Raw genomic sequence first — 21,910 nt, 5'->3', positions numbered from 1 at the left:
CCTATCTTCTTGAAGGTACACAAGCTCTAAGCCACTGGGGGATTAGAAACGTACTCTATCACTCTCAGGGCAGGAAACTATCCTGGGCTCAGACTATTAGAGATTCTCTATTGTCCAGAATGAGGCAGAATCACTGATGAGAACACCCCACCTCTGAGACCCAGGGCACAGTACCTAATCTAAGATTAAGGCTAAACCAGGATAACATAAGATGAAACCCCTGCCCCTTGCCTTTCCCAACTAAGCTAGCAAGCATACAGGCATCCCGCATGGAGCTATCCATTGTCTCTGGTAAAACTCTGAAACACTGTAACAGGTACTCGTTTCGTATCTGCAGCAGCGTGGGCAAACTCACTGACCCAGCAGGTAGTCTAGCTTTTCCGCGGTGCAGATAAGGTTTCCTTCCTCTCTCTATCACTTCCTCACATTCAGCTTCTCCTCAGCTAACTCTTACCTCCAGGGCCCTGTCCACCAAGTCTGATCACAAAATTGTAATTAGATACCAGACCAAGTATGTGCAGTCAGCGCCCTTTTTGGGACGTGGAGCTAATTCATCCTCTTACTCTTGGATGTTCTATTCACCGAATTATATTGATTGGCCCTTCGTATCTATTCCAGGATCATCTATTTTACTTACAGGTCCCTTTGAGTATCTTACTTGCACAGATAGAGAAGACTTCATATCTGTACTTTGTAGCTAGACATATATGCAACAGAAAAATAAAATATATATTTTTATGAGCTAGAAAATAGATCAGTACAATGTGAAGGCAATTCAGCCCTCCAATTGCTAGTTGGAGCAGAAACAGTGTGATCTTTTCGGAGCAACAAATATTTCTTTATTAGTTGAGAACACTGAACACCATAAATTTTAGACCATTCCCCAAAGTATATTAATACAAGTACAATATTTACAACTGAAAAAGGTTTTGAAATACGAATAGGAAACACACACACACACACACACACACACACACACACCAAATCAAGTTCCAAAGATAAAAAAAATCGACAGCATGGATTTCAATGGAGTTTTGTCTTACATTAGAAAGAAAATTATATTCTCAAGATCCATCCATGTTGTCACAAATGGCACTATTGCATCTTTTCTTATGGCAGAATAGTATTCCATTGTGTATATATACCACATCTTCTTTATCCAATCATCTAGCAAAGGACATTGTGGTTGTTTCCATGTCTTGGCCACCGTAAATAAAGTTGCAATGAATATCGAAGCAAATATATATTTACGGATAAATGTTTTCAGATTTTTGGTATATAGACCCAGGAGAGGTACTGCTGGATCATCTGGTAATTCTATTCTTAATTTTTTGAGGAACCTCCACACTGCCTTCCTGATTATTATGCTAAGCAAAATAAATCAGAAAAAGTCGAGAACCATATGATTTCACTAATACGTGGGATACAAAACTGAAAGCAACAAAGAAACAAGACAAACAAAGAAACAAAACTCATAGATATAGACAATAGTTCAGTGGTTCCCAGAGGGTAAAGGGGGTAGGCGGTTGGTAGATGAGGGTAAATGGGATCAAATATATGGTGATGGAAGGAATACTGACTCTGGGTGGTAAATATACAATGTGATACATAGACGATGTGTTATAAATTTGTACACTTGAAACCTATGCAACTTTACTAACCATTGTCACCCCAAAAAACTTTTAAAAAAAGAGAATTATATTAACGATCAGAAGCAAAAATGCAAGTTAAATGTATATGGCTTTTAATAAAGATGTATTAAGAATAAAGTTACCAAGGATCTGATCTAGGCCGTTTTATCTAGCATTTGTACGCATTATCTGAAACAGGGAATGCAGGGTGGAAACTACATTTGTGGAGTACAGAACCTTTTCTAGATTGTAAGATGCCGAAGAGACGAAGAGAAAATGTAGCATAATGGGATATCACAAAACAGTGTGAGTGGGAAACATTGTTGAGACTAAACTATTTGAGAAAGAGATAGGTTATAAAAAAATAACACTGGTCTTAGAGGAAAATAATAATAGCTATCGAATAATAATCACAGCTATCAATAGCTATCAGGTATCACATGCATCATCTCATTCAATCCTTCACAAGGCTTCACAATAGCTATTCTTCCTATCTCACAGACACCCTGAGGCTCAGACAGCATCAGTGGCTCCCAGATGCTGCTGCAACAATGCAACAATGGCTACTGAATGCCTATGTGAATGAATCTGTCTTAATCATTAGCAGCCCTACCTCTGGAGGTTGAAATCTGGTTTTTTAGATATCAAGACAAGAGTTGACCCAGACACTATAAATTCTGCCACTCTTGACTTTGATTGTCTGTTATAGAGTAAGTGCTGGCAATGACAGCCTGTGAAATAGAACAAAACAAACAAAACTGAGGCATGATTATTAAGCTTTGATTCCTTGGTAACTTTAAAACTCTGAGATATTTTTAGGGAAACTAATAGAAAACCAAATTTGACAACAGCTATTTCATTCCTGTACTTGGTAGGTTGACCTTCATGATCTTGAAGCCACAACCTTCATTAATAAATCAGTAAGAAGTTAGAGAAAACTCCACTTGGAAGAAGAAGAGTGGTCTGTACCAGACTGAAAGCCGGAGATGTAAATTTGCTTAAAAAGTCTCTTTCACATTGTATGGAAGGATGCCAGACTCAATGTTACTAGTAAATGTGAGTTGGTTTCACAAATCAGTTGTAAGGGAAATGAATTCCTAGAAATCTGTTCCTGACAATGTATTTGTGAATAAAATCAACCAGCAGAGGGGGCTGTAAAAAGAATATACAGCAGAGGCTACAAAGCCCCTACCTTACCAACAGGTTGAATTACAAAAGTCCATTTCAAAGTCAACCGTTTAGAAAGCAGAATTCATTTCACCAAGGGAACAATGTTCCTTTTCTGGAATCAGCACAATGACCTGCAAGCCAAATCCAGCCCCCCACCTGTTTTTGTATGGCCCACAAGCTCTATGTTCACATTTTTAAATGATTGAAAAATTAAAAGATGACTAACATTTCATGACACATGAAAACTACCTGAAATTCAAATGTCAGTGTCCATAGCTAAAGTTGTATTGGAATACAGTCACACTCACTTGTTCACGTATTGTCTATGGCTGCTTTCACATACAACAGCAGCTTTGAGACAGAGACCACACGGCCTAAAACACATGCACTCACAAATTATGTGGCCCTCTACAGAAAATAATTTGCTGGTCTTCATTATAAATGATTATCACATTGCCGGGTTGGCTGGCAAAAAGTGACATCATTTAAAATGTGGTTGTGCTGTAGCTATGGGCACCCCTAAGTCTATGCCTGGGGATCTTTCGAGGACTCTGGTGGCATTGGGAAACTGAGACCAAGAGAAGTTAAATAACTTGCTCCAAGGAACACAACTGTTTGTCCAGTTGGTACTAATCCATAATGAACAATCCCTCTGATATCAAAAAAGGATTATCCCTGGTAATCCAGCACAATCTTGGATATTGTGCTATGATTCACTAACCATGAGGCTATATTTCCTTTTTCAACTTTTGAAAGCCCTTTCAGCATTTAAGACTCAATTCAAATGCCAGCATTTTCAGTAAGGCTGGCTCCCAAATTCCCTATGCCCATAAGTTCAAAATAATTACATTAATATATTTATCAGCTTTTGGCACATCTATAAAAGCATTCAGTTCATTTGACTCTGTATTCTAATTTATATGCCCCCACCCACAGGCACATACACAAATAAAATGTGTATTTTAGGCTCATTGAGGACAGGGAACATACAATTCACTGTATGAATTGCTTCATAAATGCATTCTGATTGAGTGGATGAATGCAGAGCAGCTGGCTTCTGATATTAAAACATTTTAATGAAGAAAATTTCTCAACTGGTAAATATATTAAAATATTATCATTATGAAAGGTATGGCGCTTGGTTTCATTTGCTGTTGAAAATGAGCCATAATCAAGACATTCTTCTTTGACCCACACAACCATCTGAAGCATGCCTTAAGTACAGCCACATATGGACCTTGAAGAAGCTCTTTTCTTTATATAAGACCTAGCCAGAGAAATACTAGCCCCAATATTCATCTCACTTTGGGGTTAAGAAAGCGCTCTTCCAATATGTTTTATTCACTTAATATTTTATTTAATGAAATCCTACATGGAAGTTCAAATTATAAAACAGATGAAACTAAAATTCTTGTGATTGCAGCAGTAGAGGGTGGAGAGGTGGGGAAGGGAAGAATCTAGAATCCTACTACCTCCAATGGACCCCTGGAGCACCTCCACAGAATATCTAGAACACAGAGCACTATTTCATTTTGGATACCATATTGAAATATATGTAAACGCATTCATGTGTTTTTATCTATTATTACTTTATTACTTACTAGGCAATCAGTTATCCCTAGGACAAGACAGGGCCTTGAAGCAATCAAGTGAAGATAAATTTTGATAGATATGAGGTCAAGAAAGGACTTTGAGGAATCCAGAAAAGGACAGATATACAAAGCCTGACAATTAAGTTCGCGAACTCATCCTAGAAAAAGTGATTGGGGGCCAGATCAGGTGAGTGGGGAAGGTGTTCCAATACAATTATTTGTTTACTGGCTGAAAACTCCCTCACAGACAGTGCTGTGTGAGCTGGTGCATTGTCGTGATGCAAGAGCCATGAATTGTTGGCAAAAAGTTCAGGTCGTCTAACTTTTTCACGCAGCCTTTCAGCACTTCCAAATAGTAAACTTGGTTAACTGTTCATCCAGTTGGTACAAATTCATAATGAATGATCCCTCTGACATCAAGAAAGGTTACCAGCATCATTGCTACAAGTTCACAAACTTAACTGTTCAACCTCATGAGACAGCAGCCCTATCAGAGAGTGACTGGACAACCAAAAGATAATGACCCTGGGCACTATCAAGAGGCGGAGGGTGGCAGAAAAAAAGGTCTCAGAGGGCCAAACCTCAAGGTTGTGGCAGGCTGGCCCTAGTGGTCAGGAATGGGTCGATTGTTACTTATGATTCCAAGACGCATCATGATTTAAATATCACCGGGGGGGTGGGGGGGTGGACCTTTGACAAATAGGCTCTCTAGTGTTTGCTAATTTAGGAAAGGGCAGTTTCAACTGAGTTGCTTCCATTATGCCGTGATAAAATTAGGACAGAAACATCATTAAAGCCAAATTTTTTTCTATAGTGGTTACAAGGCTTCAAATTTACTTCTATGAGAAAGTATATCATTAATTATGTAATTTTCAATATACAAAGATTTCAGGAAGCTATCCCTCTCATAATTTGTTGCAACTAGTACATTTTTGGTAACAGACCATGCCACTTAAGCATAGCAAGACACTTCTGCTCCAAGAAATTGATATTTCTACTCCAACCAACATGTTCAGCAAAAACAGAAGGTTCAAATATCATTACACTTGATGGTCCATTGTCTCTCTCCTGAAAAGTCTAAAATGTAGGGTGGTACTTTTGTTCCCACCCAGAGTATTTTTGCCTTATGATATTCTCTGACTTTCAGCTGATGGACTCTGTTATATGCATATGTAAGAAACTGTAATTGTGGAAAGGTCAAGTGGCATCAACCCAGGAGGATATTAGCAGGTGACCCAGTCAACAAACTTCAGTTTATCTCATCACAGAACATTCTATTGGGTAAGAATTCCAAGAGAATTTGCAATTTGCTATCAGACATATTTTAACATATTTTCTTGTTAAAAAGTATTCTTAAACCACAGATACTTGGAGATTAAACAACATACTCTTAGAGAATGACTGGGTCAAAGAAGAAATTAGAGGAGAGATCAAAAGATACATAGAAACAAATGAGAATGAAAATACATCTTACCAAAATTTTGGGGATGCAGCAAAGCAGTTTTAAGAGGGAAATTTATATCATTACAGGCCTATCTCAAGAAACAAGAAAAATCCCCGATAAATAACCTCACATCACACCTTAAAGAACTAGAAAAAGAAGAACAAATGAAACACAAGCTCAGCAGAAGAAAGGAAATAATAAAATCAGAGCAGAACTAAATGAAATAGAGAACAAAAAGACAATAGAAAAAATTAATGTGACAAAGAAAGGCCTGGTTCTTTGAAAAGATTAACAAAATTGACAAACCCTTGGCTAGACTCACTAAGATAAAAAGAGAGAAGACACTAATTAACAAAATCAGAAATGAAAAAGGGGAAGTTATAACGGATGCCACAGAAATACAAAGGATAATCCAAGAATACCATGAAGGACGATACCCCACCAAATTCGATAACCTAGAAGAAATGGACAAGTTCTTAGAAACATATAGCCTTCCAAGGCTGAACCATGAAGAACTGGAAAATCTAAACAGACCGATCACCAGTAACAAAATTGAATCAATCATCCAAAACCTTCCCAAAAGCAAAAGTCCTGGACCAGATGGCTTTACTAGTGAATTCTACCAAGCCTTCAAAGAGGATCTAATACCAATCCTGCTCAAACTCTTCCAAAAAATTGAAGAAGAGACAGTACTCCCTAACTCATTTTATGAGGCCAACATTACCATGATACCAAAACCTGGTGAGGACAACACAAAAAAAGAAAACTACAGACCAATATCTCTGATGAATACAGATGCAAAAATCCTAAACAAAATTCTAGCAAATCGAATGCAACAATGCATTAAAAAAATTATTCATCACAAACAAGTGGGGTTCATCCCAAGGGCACAAGGATGGTTCAACATACACAAATCCATCAATGTGATACATCACATAAACAAAATAAAGGACAAAAATCATATGATGATATCAATTGATGCAGAAAAAGCATTTGACAAGATACAACATCCATTTATGATTAAAACACTTAATACAATAGGTATAGAAGGAAAATACCTTATCATAATAAAGGTCATATATGACAAACCCTCAGCTAATCTCATAATTAATGGTGAAAAACTGAAGCCCTTTGCTCTACATTCAGGAACACGACAGTGCTTTCCCCTATCACCTCTGCTTTTCAACATAGTATTGGAAGTCCTTGCCAGAGCAATCAGGCAAGAGAAAGAAATAAAAGACATCCAAATTGGGAATGAAGAAGTTAAATTGTCACTCTTTGCAGATGACATGATGCTGTATAAAGAAAACCCTAAAGATTCCACCAAAAAGCTATTGGAAACAATAAACGAATACAGTAAAGTCGCCGGCTACAAAATCAATGTACAAAAGTCCATTGCATTCCTATATACTAACAATGAAATCTCAGAAAAAGAAAAAAAAAAAATCCTTTTGCAATTGCAGCAAAAAGAATAAAATACCTAGTAATAAACTTAACCAAGGATGTGAAAGATCTATATGCTGAAAATTGTAAGACATTTTTAAAAGAAATTGAAGAAGACACAAAGAAATGGAAAGACATTCCGTGCTCATGGATTGGAAGAATCAACATAGTTAAAATGCCCATATTACCCAAAGCAATATACAGATTTAATGCAATCCCCATCAAAATCCCAATGGCATTTCTTAAAGAAATAGAACAAAAAATCATCAGATTTGTTTGCAACCACAAAAGACCCTGAATAGCCAAAGCAATCTTAAGAAAAAAGAACAATGCTGGAGGTATCATACTCCCTGACTTTAGCTTGTACTACAGGGCAACAATAATCAAAACAGCATGGTATTGGCAGAAAAACAGACACATAGACCAATGGAATAGAATTGAGAACCCAGAAATAAACCCACATAAACATGGACAGATAATTTGACAAAGAAGCTAAAAACATACAGTGGAGAAAAGACAGCCTCTTTAATAAATGGTGCTGGCAGAATTGGAAAGCCATGTGCAAAAGAATGAAACTGGACTGCTATCTGTCACCATGTACCAAAATTAATTCAAAATGGATCAAAGACTTAAGCATAAGACCTGATACAACAAACTGCATAGAAGAAAACATAGGTACTAAACTTATGGACCTTGGGTTCAAAAAGCATTTTATGAATTTGACTCCAGAAGCAAGGGAAGTAAAAGCTAAAATAAATGAATGGGACTATATCAAACTTAAAAGCTTCTGCACAGTAAAAGAAACCATCGACAAAATAAAGAGGCAAACAACTGACTGGGAGAAGATTTTTGCAAACAGTGCCTCCGATAAAGGGCTAATATCCAAAATATACACGGAACTCATGCAACTCAACAACAAAAAAACAAACAACCCAATTGAAAAATGGGCAGAGGACTTGAAGAGACATTTCTCCAAAGAGGACATACAAATGGCAAATAGACATATGAAAAAATGCTCAACATCACTAATCATCAGAGAAATGCAAATAAAAACCACAATGAGATATCACCTCACCCCAGTTAGAATGGCTATCATCAACAAGACAAATAGTAACAAGTGTTGGAGAGGCTGTGGAGAAAAAGGAACCCTCATACACTGTTGGTGGGAATGCAGACTGGTGCAGCCGTTATGGAAGGCACTGTGGAGGTTCCTCAAAACATTACGAACAGAATTACCATATGACCCAGCAATCCCTCTCCTGGGTATCTACCCAAAAAATCTGAAAACATTTATCCATAAAGACACGTGTGCTCCAATGTTCATTGCAGCTTTATTCACGGTGTCCAAGACATGGAAACAACCAAAATGTCCTTCGACAGATGAACAGATAAAGAAGTTGTGGTATATATACACAATGGAATACTATACGGCAGTAAGATGAAATAGGACCATTTGTGACAACATGGATGGATCTTGAGATTATAATGCTAAGCAAAATAAGTCAGACAGAAAAAGCAGAAAACCATATGATTTCACTGATGTGTGGTACATGAACCAAATCAAAAAAAAACAAGACAAACAAATGAGAAACAAAAACTCATAGACACAGACAATAGTTTAGTGGTTACCAGAGGGTAAGGGGGCTGGGGGGTAGGAGGTGAGGGGAAGGGGGATCAAATATATGGTGATGGAAGAAGAACTGACTCTGGGTGGTGAACACACAATGGGATTTATAGATGATGTAATACAGAATTGTACACCTGAAATCTATGTAACTTTACTAACAATTGTCACCCCAATAAACTTTAATTTTTAAAAAAAGTGTTCTTTAGAACTTGAAGCCGGTAGTAAAAACTTTGAATGCTGCCTTTATTATGAGATGTTTTACTTTAATTACCAACTTTAAACTTAAAAGTTTCTCAGAAAATCCAATGGAGAAGATAAAGGAACAGTGGAAGAGAAAACGAGGGGGAAAGAATGATTCCTATGTATTACTTAGCAAGACACACAATCACACTTTGTATACAGATGCCTGGGTAGAGATAAGGCTTTTTTTTTTAGGAACAACATTGTAAATTTTGGATGTGCAAAATTACTTTTATTTTTTAAATAAGCAAACAATAAATCCTTAAGCTCTTCATTTAATATATAGAATCACAGACTATCAGAGCCAAATTGAAAGTCTTTAGAGAAGACCTAACCACCCATTTTACATAGGAGGAAACTGAGCTCCAGAGTGGAACAAGGAGCAAGGCAGTGAATTGAATTGAAGTTCAGTGATTTGTCTTTCTACCTCACTGTCATGAGTAGCCCATGTCTAAGTTATCTGTCGCACACATCTGGAATACTATAGAATGGGGCACAGCTGACTCACAGCATGACATAAGATTCTTAATTATTAACTAGTGCTAAAATTTTTAGCCATTTAAACATTGGGAAACTCTGATTTATTACTGCTGGTAACGGTTTTATTGACTGAGAATGAATATCTACTTTTAGAACAACTTACATTTTCATATAATTAAAGAATCTTTTGGCTGGAAGGATTCTTAAAGTTTCAGTCCTCTCTCAAGCTAACCTGATTCTCTATACGATATCGGAATCTTCTCTGTAACATCCGTGCCCAGTGGTCGCTTAGATATCTGTTTGGATACATTCCATCTTTGAGAACTTTTGACTGTGAAAACGGTTTTCTTTAATTGTGTCAAAATTTATATTCCTTTGATCTCTCTACCCACTACCCTTACCCAGGGTACTACATTTTGACGACACATAAAACGTATCTTATCTCTCGCTCCCATATGAGAGCCCTTCAGAACTAGCAGGATGGTGAACAGATGGCTTCTCCTCTCCAAGCAAAGCAGTGCTCATATGACATGTTTTGGAGGCGGTAAATCATTATGGTAAAGTGTACCGTCTTTGGCATCAGACTCTGAAGGTTCAAATCCTATAACCACAATCCACTGACTGTGTGATACTTGGATACTTAATAGCCGCTCTCTATCTCAGTTTCCCCCATTGGTAAAAGAGAAATGGTAACGGTATTGATTCCACAGTATTGTAAAGATTAAAACAAATTATGTGTGGAGCATTTGGGTAGTAGATTAAATGATCATTTTTCCTAACTTTTCATACCCTCCCTGTATTAAAATTATACATTCGTGCTTGGCTATGTGTGCAGGGCCACTGTGGATGGAGCATACTTCCCTGCCCCAGTGATGCTGGATTTAGACAAATGACTTACTTTAGCCAATGTAATGTTAGCAGAAGAAACACAATCAGAAACTTTAAACACTCTTGTGCTGTGATGATCTTCCATAAGAACATGCCCCCAGCGAGTCACTAGTCCAAGGAAAATGAAACATACCAAGCACAACCCAATCAACATTCTGAAGCCACACTTAGCCCATCTCAGCCAAGTACAGCAGATTCACAGACTTTTGAGAAAAAAATGGTTTTAATTGTAAGCCACTGAGACTTTGAGGTTGTCTGTTACAATATTGATCAACTATTGCCACAATAATGCTACATGACAAACCACCCCAAACTGAGAGTACAACCACAAGCATTTATTATTTTTATCTCTCTTGCCTACAGGTTAACTAGAGTTCAGCTGACCTGTGCTGGTCTTGGCTGTGGTTCACTTCTAAAGCTACCGAATGGGTCTGGGTCTGCTCCAAATATGTCTCATCATTCTCAGACCAGCAGCTACCCAAGATATGTTCATCTTATGGTGAAAAGGAAGAGTGTCAGAGGGCAAACCCAACTAAGAAAGCCTAAAAAACAAAAAGAGCTGTGTGCTTGCTGTCACATCTACTAGCTTACCACTGGTCAAAGAAAATCCTGTGCCCACATCCCAAGTCAAGAGAAGGGGAAGTAAACTCTGTGGACCTTGAGTCCCAAGGAATCACGTAGCATGCTCAACATTAATGGGGTGGAAAAGTTTACTCTTCTAATGGATTTGGGGAGAGGGAGGAGTGAATATTTACTAAACAATAATCTAATCTACCATAGTTATGCAACAAAAACTAATATAAGCTCTTAACAGAATGTTTGGTACATAGAAACTGGTAAACAAATGCTGGCTATCATAATTAAACATCATCACAATGATTCAGGTTCTGCTCTACTTTTGTTCCTCTCTTATAAATGCAGTTTGTTACTATCCTCCTCAAAAATAAGATACTGACACAGGAAGCAATAGGTAGATAGCGTCTGACTTGGTGAGATTTTCGTAGTTCTCATTCTAGGTTTTGTTCTTGTTTTTATTTTTGAACGGCCTAAGCACGAACGTTTTTGGTAGTCCATCAGTCTCACATAAAATCACCGTCCTCTTTCATACAGACTGATGCTCAAACATCTCTTCCCATTAAGTTATAGATCCTTTAGCCATATGCTCGTGTTTAAGTCCATCTTTCTATCTTTATCTTTTTTGGTTGCAGCCTCGTCAAATATTTTGGGGTCCTGATTTTATCACCTTCATGTCATAGATTTACTCTTTATCTTCATCTAAGTCATTGAGAAAACTCTGATACTGACAACATAGGAGGGAAAGACTCAACCGGACCATATCTACCCAGGAAGCTATGCAATCCCCACTCATAAGAACAGAGCTGACAGCTTCCAGCAGGAGTCGACCTCCTGAAAACCCTGACAAGTCTATGAGTTCAGCATTCTTTCTCTGTTCTTCCCGAGCAGCCGCTTGCAGCCTGTGCTGAGGCCATGAGACTGTGGAGAGAGGAGGGCGGAGGCCCAAATCTGGAAGCAAAGAAAGTTGTGCTTCTGGGAAGGAACTAGTGGATCCTGCCAGCTGTCCTCAAATAAAGGGGCAGCACTACGGGATAGAGAGAACAGCAGGTACAAATCCTTTGCCGGCGCAGGTACAAATCCACAGCAGACTTTTCATTGACAGTACAGATTAACCACTTAGGACTGGGAAGGCAATCCTAGGAATGTCTGAAAAGACAAACTCTAAGAATAGAAGATATTTCTCACAATTCACAAGATAGTGGCTTGGAGTCACACTGATTTTGCTCTGTTGTTTTAAAAAAAAGTAATACCTGCACATGGAAAAAAAATCGATACGAAAGGGTAAAGAGTGAAAAATAAGTCTCCCTCTTACCTCTGGCCAACCCCTGGAGGCAACAATTGTGACTCAGGTCTGTCATAGTTCTGCAAAGTTATGTCCATGTAATTACAAGCATATTTATACATATAGCATTTCATAATCAAAAGAAAGCGGAGCATATAGACTCATTGAATCTCAAATATTCATTTTGTGCCTGGAAAAAGCAGAACATCTGAGTTACACATATGAAGCTCCTGCGGTTCACAAAGGCTAATTGATTTGTCAAAGTCCTAAGTCTATAACAGGAAAAGCCAGTATTTGATCTGAAAAGCCAAGCCTGGAGAAAGACCTAAGTGTAACAGGCGTGAGTTTACATAAAGGAAAAACAGGCACCATGTTATTTAGGGGAGGTTTTCCAACTCTGCAAATAGGTTGTAGTCATTTAAAAAAAAGAGTTCTTTAGTTGTGACTATGACCCAAATCATTGCCCTATAACCTTAGCCACACCATGGCTGCTTGAAGGAATGACTGATGATTTCTTTTTTTGCACTTTGTGAGTTGGGGATCTGGCATTTCTCAAAATCCTAAAATATTCTAACCGAAAACTGTCCTAAGAAAAAGGAAATGTTTCAATTTGAAATCCTTAATTAAAACCACATTCATAATTCTAAGTATTTAAAGAGAAAGTTAAAGAAGAAATTTACTTTTGCACATCACAGAGAATATAATAAACACAGAACTTTGCCAAAAGACATGCCTCCAGCTGCACTGAAGAAACATCAGAGCAGAGCAGCACTGCAGCTTCAGCAAGAGAAAGACTGAAGGCAAAGTAATGTACAGAAAGGCAAACAACCATAATGTAAAACTCATGTTCCCTATTGGAATAGAATTCTGCAGAAATGCATTGTACACGTACACACACACACACACACACACACACACACACACACACACCTACAGTTGTTCCCCAGTATTAACTCAAAAACTGTCAGCTGTAAGTCTATTTTCTTGAGGTCCACCAAGGCCGCAGATGTTTGCTCCATAAAACCATTGCCAATTTGGGGACAAGCTCAATCAACTCGTGCCTGAAAATGATTCACATGGGTCTTTACACTGCAGACCTCATTACTTCAGGGATTTCCCAGAGCTCTACATTCCTGGCTGCCTGATCCAATAAGGGAATGCATGTTTATTCTGCCAGGATACACATCATGGTAGAAGAAAAATCCTTCAAAATTCCTATAATTCCTAAGAAATCGATTGCCTTGAATGTGGAATGATATACCTGTTAGGGAGAAAATTGGGTCCTTACCAGTCACCAGAATAATGCTTCCTGATTTCTCTACCAAAAATGTTTATGGTGCATTCACTACGTATAGACATTTATACCAGAAGCTAGAAAGAAGCAGAAGTACACCAGGAAATCAAAGAGTAAGACCATCTCTTACAGAATACAGACGTGTGTGAAACACCTTAAAACAACCACTAAACATACAAAGAAGTTTAAAAAAAAAAAAGAAAAAGGATGCTTGGGGGACAGGGATACTTTCACCAACATCCGTGACTTCTATTACCGTGCCGGAGCTTCCCAAATCTTGCTGGCACTCTCACCTAAACTCTAAACCTGTGCATTCACTGCCTTGACAACTTCACATGGATATTTTGTAGGCATCCCAGATGTAATACGTCCAAAGTTGAACTTATCTTGGTCTCCCCAAAATATGTTCCTTCTTCAGAATTGTCTCTTCAGTAAAGAACACCATTCTCTCAAGTTGCTGAAGACAGAAATAGGGAAGTCATCCCTCACTTCTCTCTCTTCCTTTCCTCCTGTCCCAGACATTTAATCCATCACCCAATCTATCTCACTCACCTACTTTCCATCCTACTGTCATACTGTAATGCAGTCGCTACCATGCACTGGGGCACTGGTATTCGCCTCCTAACTGATCTCCCTGCCTCTTGCCCATTCCAATTAATTCTTGACTTGGAGCCAGAATGAACTTTTCATGATATAAAACTGATTCAATCTGTTCTTTGCTTTAAAAACATCAGTGGTTTCCCGTTACCCCTGGGCAAAGGCATCTTAATCGTCACATGGCCTACCACACTCTGCCATTTTCTCATCTCTGCATCATTCTCAGCTTCATCATAGCTCTTCACAGGCCAACTCCACGTTTAATCACTTGAACATACTAGTATCTCTCTCACTTCTGGGTCATTGAACCTTCTCTTTTTTCCGTCAGAACATTCTGTCACTCCTAACCACCTTCTCCTGCTTGTCTCTTATTCATCCACCAGGAAATAAAATCCATGAGAGCAAATTGCCTACTTTGTCTGTCTTATTCAGTTCTGAAACCCTAGAACCGAGAACAACGCAGGCATATGATAGATGCTCAATACATATTTATTGAATGAATAGATAAATCTTTTAGGTCTCAGCATAAACATCCCTTCCTCAAGGCCTATGACTCCCAGAAAAAGGAAAAGAAAAAAAAAAAGATCCCTTCCCTACACACTCCTGGAGCATCCTGTACATGGGCTGTGATCTAGAAACTACTTCTGGGCCATGCGTTGGAGATATTTGTTTCCCTTTTCTCAGTGATCGCAGTCCTGGGCTGGCTACTGCCCAAGACCTGAAGCCTGGCTATAGTCTGTCCGCCTTTTTAGTTGTTTAAGTCAAGAGTATAATTCTGGTTCCTGTTATTCCATCTTGGCTGGAAGTGAATGTTTCAGGTCAGTTTTAAAGACTAGAACTCACATACTTTCCTTGTAATTACTATATATTAGCATTCTCTGTGGTTTAGATTCTTTGTCCCCTCTGAAGCTAGCCTCTTCCTTTGATATCCTCTTAAACCTACATGCAAATTTCCTTTGGGCTAGGACTTTGTTTTGTTTATTTCTGAATCCCTAGAGCCCAGAGCAACACATGGAACATGTAGACATCGAATAAATTACAAGTTCAATGAAAACTGCCTCAAAATACCCTCACTCATGGCATATCTGTTACCCAGCTTACAGTAGGACATAGGCCTTGGCAAATCACAGGCCTACAAATAACTGGTTCCTGGGTTTAGGAAGTGAAAAAATTCACATTTAACTTTTAACTATTTCAATTCTTTATGAATTTATTGTTCATAATTATTAAATCCTTATTATTTAATTTATCACATTTCCTACTTTTGAAAAAAACAACTAGCATTTTATTTTCAGTTATGATTTTTCAGCCACTATAGTAACCATTCCATGATTTATTCTTCTCAACAAACTTATGAGATGGTGTCTATTCCCAATGAACTGATGAGAAAATGAGGCACAGGAAGAGCAAGTGAAACGTCAAGATAACGTAGCTGGGACACAACAGAACCAAGGTCTGAACAGACAGTCTGAGCATATGCACTTTATCGCTACCTAAACTATTTCCTCCTTCCAAATAGGACTATAGACAGCTCACAATGAAAGACTACAAAACACTTTATTAAAATATAAGCTTAAAATAAAATTCATAGTGATAGGAAGCATATATTTCCTTACAAATCTAGGCTAATATATGTTACTGTAAAAGAACATTAATTTCAGTTCCAAGCGTCCCACCACTTAGGAGTATAAGGGAAACTCAATAAGTCCACAAAATAAATTTTATTTTATAATAAAAGGAAGGATGATAATTCATCTTCTAAAAGGAATTTATACAGGAGGTTCTTATAGAATAGATATTGCACAACAAAATAACAATGTTTTTGAGGATGACTTAATAAAATATTCAAATAGCAGTCTCTATAATAAAGTCATGTCCAATTAACTCCAGAGGTATAACATAAGAAACTTAATGAAAGCATATATACAGGATAAGAAGTAATGAGATTCAAATAAATTTTCATCTGTTTTATCTGGTCTGAAAATTCATATCTGATCTTGGAATTCATAGAAAGGTAGAGAGAGAGCATTCCTTTGCCCATCTTCTTCAACTCTTAACAGTCTCATCTAAGACTGTGCCAACAATTGTGTAAGTGACGCTTGCAAGAAAACCCATATGATTTGAATATTAACATACAGCTGACAAAGTTGCCATTTTATTATGAAAATCACTAGAAAAACTACCCTAAATCTGTTTAGAGATGGGCTACAAGGTGGCTGAAAATAGGCTCAACATTTTCGTCAAAAAGTAAAATACAAGAGTTTTAGCCTAGGAAATTCTATTCGTTTATGTACCAATTATCTGCATTCATTCATTACTCAACAAACATTTATAGAGTTCTTGCTGTGCCAGGCTACATGCTAAGTCCACTGGTCACAAATAATCTTTGGAGGAGTTCCATGGAACATTTGATTTGGGAGACACTGCCTCTTGGCGGCTCTACCAAAACTGGTTAACTCACTTGTAACTAACACCCTGGCATACTACTTTCCAAAGTTCACTCATCCACCTTCATGGTTTTTAGCTGTAGCCTCCTATTACCTATGCTAATATTTGCTTCATTTTTTTTTCTACATTGACCACGTTTTTCCATGGAAATCTTTAGTAAAAGGTGAAAGATTTATGAGATCTGAAGAGAAACCAGAGTATATTGACCACTTTTTTAATCCTCAAATTTTATTTTACTACTAAAATGGAAAGCTATTATCACTTGCCAAAAATAAACACAATAGCAAACACTAAATGAGTATTTGCTAGTACTTGGTATAGCAAATATTTTAAGTGCTTTGCATGCATAACTCTTTGGATCTTCACATGAACGCCATGAAGTAAGTACCATCATTACATCCGTATACAGTGAAGAGCAGACACACAGAGAAGTAACCTACCTAAGATGTCACAGCCAGTAGGTAGCAGAGCTGATATTTTCAATCCTGGCTGAGTAACGCCAAAGCCTGTCTGCCTCATCACTATAATACACTTCTCCGTAAACACAGATACAAATGAAAAACAAAACAATGGTATTAAAATCTAATTAGATATTGTTGCCTGCCTCTTGAAGTAAGTGAGAGATATTCAGCTAGTGCCCAACTAAGAAAGGGTACTTGTAAACAGAATTAAAGGAGGCTTGAAACTAGAATATGTGATTCTTCACTATGTGATTCAAATTTTACTTAATGACATATCCATGAACCACGTGAAATCATTTCTAAAACCACCTAGAATTATATGTCCTATACTTTGGGAAACCAAACTCCAGCATTAAGTGAGGTTACATAGGGACTCCTTTGGTCATGATGGCACTAAGATAATTAAGTGTGGTTACGTTTAAACTTCTTTGGTTATTCTATATGGAACAAGCAGATACCGCTTAGTATCTCTTCAATGGAAGCCACACTTTGAAATTTTCTGGGTAAAAGAATAAGAAGTAAAAAAATCTGTGGGTCTTCAATTATCCATAAGCTCATTTATCAAAATGTATTGAAAATTTACCGTGTGCCAGAAACTGTTCTAGATGCTGAGTGACAGTGATGAACAAGACAGCTGCCTACTCTGACATGGTAGGAAATAATGTCTTATTAACATAGGATAGTTGCAATAGTTTTCTTGGTACTTTTCAGATATCATTTTCTTAGTTATTCTAGTCAGTAGTGTGAAGGGACTGTGGTGAATTGAAACCACCACTGCTCACAACGTTGTATATATACCAACTGTGGCTCATGAGAACATTCTGGGAGGTCAACAGGCAAACGTTCTAGTTTTATTGTGAATTTTAAAATACAACTAGCTGTACAACTGATGGTGAAGTAGAATAATAGTGTATGTCAACTATAAGAAAATACATATATGTACATATATAGTCACAGGAGGTGGAGCACAGCATAAGGAAGAGAGTCAGCGGTACTGTAACAGGTGTATAAGATGTCAGAGGGGTGGTAGCTTGGGGGAGGGGGATTATCACTTTGTGAGGGGTGTAAATGTCTATTATGTTGCACTGTACACCGGAAACTAACTAACAACTAAATAAATGGAAAAAAAATGGGAAGAAACTAAAAAAAAGTACAACTAGCATATCAAACTTCATATTCTACAAATATATTTATCTTGGGTGAGGTAAATATAAGTATTTAAGTAAAAAGTGTAAGTTGCTTTCAGGAAAAATATTAAGTCAACAATTGAACAGATGGTGAGTAGATATGGTAAAAATCATGCAGACGGTATAAATGACTGATTTGGGAAACTGGCTCAGGCGAACGCTGGGATTGCACAGCTCATGTGGGCCGCCAGAACTGGGCCTAGTACTGTCTCCACAATAGGGAAGAAAAGAGGACATCCATTCTCCCCGTAGGACTGGAGAGACAGAGTGGGGTAACATAGGCTTGTATTTTAGTATCTTTAGAGGAATTTGATTGTATTTCATTCATTAGTGGGAGAAAAGCCTCTACAGAAAGAGCTCTTCCTTGGCACCCTGGCTGCCTACGTCTTTCCTGAATAGTCTTTAATCCTAGACCACAGGAAGGAACCTAAACAAACTGCCTAAATAGTTGATATAAGGGTAGATAGAAGAGAAAAAGGGTTCATCTTAGATTTTTAATTTTTATCTCCTGCATAGAGGTAGGAAAATAAAGACAGAGATTTGTATGGTTTGTGCCACAAAAAATTAACTTTTTTTACGTTTACTATTGTGTATCTTCAATGAGTTCCTATATAATTGTCAGGTTTCCAACTTCCACAACTGAGGCTATTTTAAAAATAGAAGTAGTTTCCAATTTTACTAATAAGGCACAGTGGACTACCGCTCAAAGAAAACTTTACTAAAGATCGGAAACATTTTACCTGCTTGTCTACAGCAGCCAGTTTTCTGGAATCCTCGCTCAGGCGTGTTTTCCTGCTTGGAGTGACCTGCCTTACTAAATCTGCATGTCTACATTCTTCTTTCCAGGTGCTGACTAAATGTTACAGTATCATGTTTTCAGCATGAAGTTAACAAGTATTTGTTTAATCAAGGAATAAATGATCTTAAAGAAGAGTATAATTATATAAAATAACTCATACCTTTGAAATATTTGCTATTAAATGTCATTAAATTATATACTATATACTATTCAGTCATTCCAACATATCTAAGAGTCTAAGTTATTTTAACAAAAAAGTACACAGGCTTTTCTTTTTCTTTTTTAAAGACCAAGACCCAGTAATACCAACACTTCTGTAAATGTAGAGCAGAAGAGTATCTGGTTCGGTGTAGCCCCGCTGTGAGAGGGTAAGGACCTCATCTGGATGCAGATCTGAACTGTGCTTTCTATATCAGCTATGCTGGGGTGTAGCCAAGAGGGTGATGCTTTACCTGCCCTTAACCATGAGTGGGGGTATGTCGATTAGAATTACATTTCCATGAGCCCCAAAGAATAGCCCAGGTACATAATCAAAATCCCATTTATTTAGCATCTATGCTTTGCATTCTCATGACAACAACAGTGCAAAGTAGGTAGAATTATTCCCATCACACAGATATGAAAGCTGAGGTTGAAAGAAGTGAGGTCACTTTCCAAAGGTCACTGAATTGTAAGTGGCCGGGCCAGGATGAAAATTGTTTATAGGTTTTAACATAACTGCCTGAAAACTAATTCCCCTGGAAAAAATATTTAGAGTGATAATAACATGGCTGTATTTATCTGACCTTCAATAAGAATTACTTTAAAGGAACTAAAACTCATTTGGACATTATTAGAGTTCTAATATATTTGTTTTTAAAAGATTCTTACATATCATTTTAGTTTGGTATCTAATAAAACTTATAATAATAAAATAATAAGAATAATAACAGTAAGAATAACCAGACACTGCACTTAATACCTGTTGTCTTATTTAATACTCCCAACAGGAATTCCTCCACAACACATAATACTTTGGACAAAATTCTAGTATAGGCAGATTTTTGCGTATCTTTACTTTTCCAATGAATATATTCCAAAATGTTAATTTTAAGCCACTCCTACTAGAGATATTATGTGTAACGGCATTATAGAGAATTATTTACTGTCTTAGCAAATGGTAAAACAGCTTATTTGGGGGAGAGCACAGAACTTAATTGAAATAAATACTTGATAGGCTTAGAGTGTGGAATAATAAAAGAAAATCACGCTACCCAAGCAACACACATCCTACCACCAAGAGTCCTTTGTTTTCTGTTTTTTTTCTTGTCTGTTTGTTTGTTTTATTGAGCCCTGTGATGGATTTAGATATATAAGTTTGCAGGTAGGAGGTAGAACTGATCTCAATAACTGTGCATAAGGAAGCGATGAGGAACTGAGGAACGGAAAATCTAGTAGAGATAGGAGCCAAGAAAGCCGAGTAGTGCATGAAGAAAAAAATAAGGGGAGACAATTCTTGGTGGTTGAAAGGCTAAGGAGAAATTTTAAAGTGTAGAAATATCTGACAGGGATTTTGAAGGTACTGGCTGTGGAATGAATGATATAAACTCTTTCCTCTGCTTCTTCAGGAAGTCTTCAACCACGTCTACACTGTTTGCTGATGTTTCAGAGCAGATGAGTGGAGGGGAGGTGATAAGGAGGTTCCAACAGGCGCTAATACCACATCCATGACGACTCAAAGAGATGCAGATGATGGACAGCTGATTTGGGGATGCTCCAGGAAATGAAGGGTGATGCTGGGAATTTTTTAAAAAAGTAAAAATGTTGGCAGAGCAGGAGTAAAAATGTTTGCCATGCTGCCTCGAAGTACAAAAAAGAAACAATAGAAGATAATTTCAGAACTTAGAACTGTTTGTTTCATTTGTTAAAAGAAGGAAAGTTACAATACATAGAATAGGGGTTAAAAAATATGCTTTGCTATAGACAGAGCTATGGCCTAAGAGAATTGGGAAAAGTCTACTCAGTTCCACAGAGTATATTAAATTAAGCCTATCTGTCGTATTTTGTTTTGTTTTTGTGTTTCTATTCAAAGTATTCAAATTATTTTAACCTCTGGGACCATGGTGAAACCTGGAGACAGAGCATACAACCTGAAAGGTGTTGAAAGTTTAGATGAAAGACTAGCTATAGTGAAAACATTCTCTTAATATCCGTATTATCTGCAATAAAGCATAACCAATTTATGAGTATCTTCTTATAACTTTAGGATGAAAAGAATCTGCAAAGTTTCTTCTGAAGTATCAATATTAAGATATATAAAATAAAGAATTTTATAAAGATGTTTATAGGTTTGTTCTTAGTCCTTGTAAAGCTAGTTTTGCCATGAGTCCTTGCATTTCTCAATCATGAATCTCCTGGACATGATTTTCAAAAACAAGACTGAAGAAAAAATATTGCAAATATTCATATACATATATTCTATACATGAATTATATACACAGATACATCCAAAACATATAAGGTAAAACCTCATGTGCTTGGACTAAATAAAAGCATGACAATCTATCCAGTAGAATATAGTTAATAAAGATTTATTACTTTCATATATGCCCAACTCCAAATAAATTTTAGAGCATCTATTATGTATAATGTCTTAACACTATAGCAATATATAATTTCTAGCCAGAGAGAGTTAAAGATTTACTAGGGGACAGGAGAGATGCATGATAATGACTTAGATACAGAGCCTACTAAGAGAAGAGCACCGCAGAG

At 37.2% G+C, this 21,910-nt stretch overlaps 1 protein-coding gene and 1 non-coding gene across 3 annotated transcripts in view; both read right to left on the bottom strand.

Annotated features, from left to right (window-relative positions):
- Positions 1 to 21,910, bottom strand: part of HPSE2 (heparanase 2 (inactive)) — a 530,036-nt gene that overhangs the window by 301,274 nt on the left and 206,852 nt on the right. The gene's annotated exons all lie outside the window — the stretch shown is intronic.
- On the bottom strand, positions 16,798 to 16,913 carry LOC148755169 (U5 spliceosomal RNA). The gene has a single exon (XR_016019115.1). It is a non-coding gene; the product is annotated as a U5 spliceosomal RNA (small nuclear RNA).

Source organism: Rhinolophus sinicus, chromosome 15 (genome assembly GCF_057876585.1).
Source record: "Rhinolophus sinicus isolate RSI-liver-muscle chromosome 15, RSI-T2T, whole genome shotgun sequence".
In the NCBI taxonomy this organism is placed as follows: domain Eukaryota; kingdom Metazoa; phylum Chordata; class Mammalia; order Chiroptera; family Rhinolophidae; genus Rhinolophus; species Rhinolophus sinicus.
This window is presented reverse-complemented; position numbering and strand designations above follow the sequence as displayed.